This window comes from Corylus avellana, chromosome ca8 (genome assembly GCF_901000735.1).
Source record: "Corylus avellana chromosome ca8, CavTom2PMs-1.0".
Taxonomy (NCBI): domain Eukaryota; kingdom Viridiplantae; phylum Streptophyta; class Magnoliopsida; order Fagales; family Betulaceae; genus Corylus; species Corylus avellana.
This window is the reverse complement of record NC_081548.1, coordinates 8,196,925-8,201,273: the sequence shown is the minus strand read 5'-3', so window position 1 is coordinate 8,201,273 and position 4,349 is coordinate 8,196,925.

Sequence of the window (4,349 nt, the reverse complement as noted above, 5' to 3'; positions counted from 1 at the left end):
TTACGAGAATTGAGTTTTATGCGGAATAATTATTAATAGTAAGATATATTAAAATATATGATACTGTAGAATATTTTATTGTGTTAATTTTTATTTGATATTGTCTTTATTTATTTTCATGTAAGAGTCTTGATGACTCAACCCTAGTTTATATTTCAATAAGAGCTGATGACTGAGCCCTAAAAAATATCATAATAGTTTGCCTATTTAAAGGCCATTATGTTATGAATAAAGGAACCAGAAAATTAATCCAAACTTTATGTTTGAAAAGACTTTAGCTTCCCTTCAACGAATCTAAAGGGTCTAGGTTCTTTCAAAACCTAACAATCTATCCCGTTACGTGTATGTAAAAGCATTCACGTAACATTTGGTATCAGAGAAGCTATCCATGGAGGATTAATGTTTTTGATCAACTTGAGCAACAATTAGCTAGTTTCATAATTATGTTCGAAGACTTGATCAAGAAATCAGAAGAGCAGATGGAAATGATGGAGAAAAAAATCGACAACCTTGTCTCAAAGGAAAGGTTCGATGCAAAAGAAACTATAGCTTCATACCTTCAATCTCTACTAGCAGTATCAATCCCATTACCATCACAACCAACAAATACCCAAGAATTAAAGGCACCCACATGTTACCACAATGCTGCCATCCTCTCCCAACACCCTGTCAAACCCACCACTCGTCGCGCGCCACCGCCTCGCCCCAAATCACCGCATCAGCCGTCGGTCTCACGACCCCTGTGCACTGTTGTGCCATATTGGTCATTCTTTCCATAAACCAATGCACAAGAATCACTTTTGTGGTTTGTGAGAAAGAAAAAAACTAATTTTGTTTCCATTGCTTGGAGTAGAAAACGAATAAAAAAAAAAATGTTTTAGTTTTGAGTTAGAGGTTGATTGTAGTGGAAGCCAGCAAGATTAAAAAAAAAAAAGAAAAAGAGTTGATGGGAAAGAAAAGTGGTCCTGCGAGAGAATTAAATAGAGAAAAATTGTGGTTATAATAATATTTTAATTATTTATAATTGCTAAGTATTGATTTGGCAGATGGTTTCCAAGAGCAAGATTATTTCAAGAAGAAGATTTCCAGGACCTTGAGGACAAGGTCCTCTTCAAGGGGAAAGGAATGTTACGAGAATTGAGTTTTATGCGAAATAATTATTAATAGTAGGATATATTAAAATATATGATACCGTAAAATATTTTATTGTGTTAATTTTTATTTGATATTGTCTTTATTTATTTTCATGTAAGAGTCTTGATAACTCAACCCTAGTTTATATTTCAATAAGAGCTGATGACTCAGCCCTAGAAAATATTATAATAGTTTGCCTATCTAAAGGCCATTATGTTATGAATAAAGCAACCAGAAAATTAATCCAAACTTTATGTTTGAAAAGGTTTTAGGTTCCCTTCAACGAATCTAAAGGTTCTAGGTTCCCTCAAAACCTAACAATCTATCATGTTATGTGTATGTAAAAGCATTCACGTAACAGCTGTTGGCTTTTTATCAAAGGCAGAAAGAGCATGTTTGGAATTGCGCTGGAAAATAGAGCTTTTGGATATAGAGTTTTTGCCTGTGAGCTTTTGGCAAAAGTGCTATTACTGAAAAGCTGTTTACATGTTTGGTAACTGAATGTCTTAAGTGCTTTTTTGATATTACTGATGTTTGGTAACAAAACTAAAAAAGTGCTTTTAGTTGCAAAAATGACAATAAAGGAAGTGTAATGATTTTTTTTAGTATATGCTAAAAAAAATCATTATCAGTCCCACCAAATATGTCATTTTACGTGAAATCATTACATGTTTTTCAATAAAGGCATAAGGTTATTAATGATTTTATTTTATTTTATTTTATTTTTATTTTTTTATTTTTACATTTTATAACCTTTTTATATAAAAATGTTTAATGTTAACTTTCACAAGTAAAAATTATTTTGTAATGGTTTATGTAATAAAACGTCAATATTTTCTTTCTTTTGTACTTATATGTAATGAAAAGTGATGTCAATCATTTTCTTTCTTTCTTTCTTTTTTATTTTTTTTATTTTTTTATTTTTTAAATTATTTAAAGTATTTAAGACTTCAAAGTATTTAACACATAAAAAAGAACAATATTCAGGAAGATCCTTACAACATTTTAAATAGTTTATAACAAAACAACATTAAAAAATAATAATAATTAACGGGTCATAAGTAGATTAGTAATATGATCAAGCTCAATGTTCATAGAATTTTCATTGGACGTTTGTGATTGTTGTATGTTTGACTCATCTTGTGCTTTGTCATCGCCTATAATGTCAGTAGGTAGTAAATCATCATCATCATCATATGGTTGGAACTCAGCATCCATTATTGCATGTTTCCTAATGAAGTTATGAAGAGCAATAGACACCACCACGATTTTCACTTGTTTATCATAAGGAAAATTCGACATGCAATGTAATAACTTCCACTTATTTTTTCAAACTCCAAATGTTTTTTCAATAGTGCATCTAAGTGATGAATGTGCATGATTAAAAATTTCATGCATACCCCTCGGTTGGCTTCTGTGACGAAAGTCTGGTAGATGATACCGCTCCCCTTTGTATGGCCCCATGTATCCCTTCATGTGAGGATATCCTGCGTCTACCAAGTAATATTTTCCTACAAACAATATACGAATAACGGTCATAAAAAATATTGAAAAGTATATATTTTTTTTCATGTATAATTCATAATTGTTATTTTAATTAAATACAAACCTCTATGTCGGTGTGGAAATCGTAATTCTTCCTTTCGAATAGCTTCCAAAAAAATTCGTGTATCATGTGATGTACCTTCCCATCCAGCCCAAACAAAGATGAAACACATACAAAAATCACAAATAGCCATAAAATTTTGAGTAAGGGTCCCTTTTCGACCAATATATGGTATTTGTTTTGATGGATAAATTTTAACTGGCACATGGGTTTCATCAATGACTCCAATACAATTTTTGAAGTATGGCCAATACCGCTCATCATCACGAATTTTGCTTGGAACATCCCTAAACTCTCTATCAATAGGATTAATAATGTCAATCGCCATTCTCGAAACGGCCATTAAAACACTAGTAAAATGTCTACTAATTGTTTCTCCTAAATGTTGAAACCTTTCTTGCACTATTCTATTCCCAAACCCATGGCCTAAAGTAATAAAAAACATAGCCACCAACTCTTCAACAGTTAATTTCCTAGTACCTCTTAAATGATATATTTCCTTCAACTCTTTATACAAGTAAATGAATACATGTATTTCCATTCTAAAATTTTGTTTGCACCTATCAGGATTACCTTGTAGAATCTTCATAACCCACTTATAACCTGTTTGAGAAGAGGTCCTACAAGGTTCCTTTGCAATATATGGCATATAATAGTTCTCAACAAATTCTATTACTGCAGTTGCTAGAATAAAAGCATCATTTTCATTTTCTTCTTCATCATAATCACTATCACTTGTATCATCTTGAGTGCTATAATCACTATTGTTCATGTCTATAAGGACAAAAAATAAAGAAATAAACACAAAATAAATATATAAGCACCCATAAAAATAAGAAAAAGAGATATCTATGTAGTTATGAAATATTATAATATATTCACCTTAGCACACAAATCAACACATAAAAAAAATAACATTCAAATAAATCCTTAGAGATGTTCAAATGGTTCATAACAAAACAACATTAAAAAATAAAAATAAAAACATTATTCCATGCTACGACGGTTAATTTCTCTATTTCTCATTCGCTTGATAAAGTTAATTTGCAACCATGGCTCTTTAATAGTCACAAACATCTCTCTATGTAATCTCTTAAGAAATACCTATGTTGTCAACTTAAGGATGTCAATGTCATTTTCTCTTTCAGCAATCCCCCGAACAACATCCATAACCTCTTCAATATTACATCCAGGTTTGTCGTAGCTCTTAGATGTCACTGTATTCTTACTTTCTATTACATTACAAATCCGACTCAAATGTTGACTAACGATTTGAACTTCTTTCTTTCTTTTCTTACATTGAACCGCCAAACCAAACTTCTTATTTTTTTTTTATCCTGTGTATCTAAATCAGCAAGAATATCATCAATGCCATGTGTATTGAGATTTTGTTCATCATCCAAAACATCTAAACCTTCTACAATAATGTTATCTTCATCAAGCATTACATCTGAAGCATCTATGACACCAATATCATTAGGAACCAATCCTATGGATGGTGCCCAAGATCCCTCCCCGGTGGCAGTTATATCTCTAAACAATATTTTCACCTTCATAGCATAAGCCAAACCTGTCGTGCGAAACTTGGTTGCTTCTGGAACTTCCTATA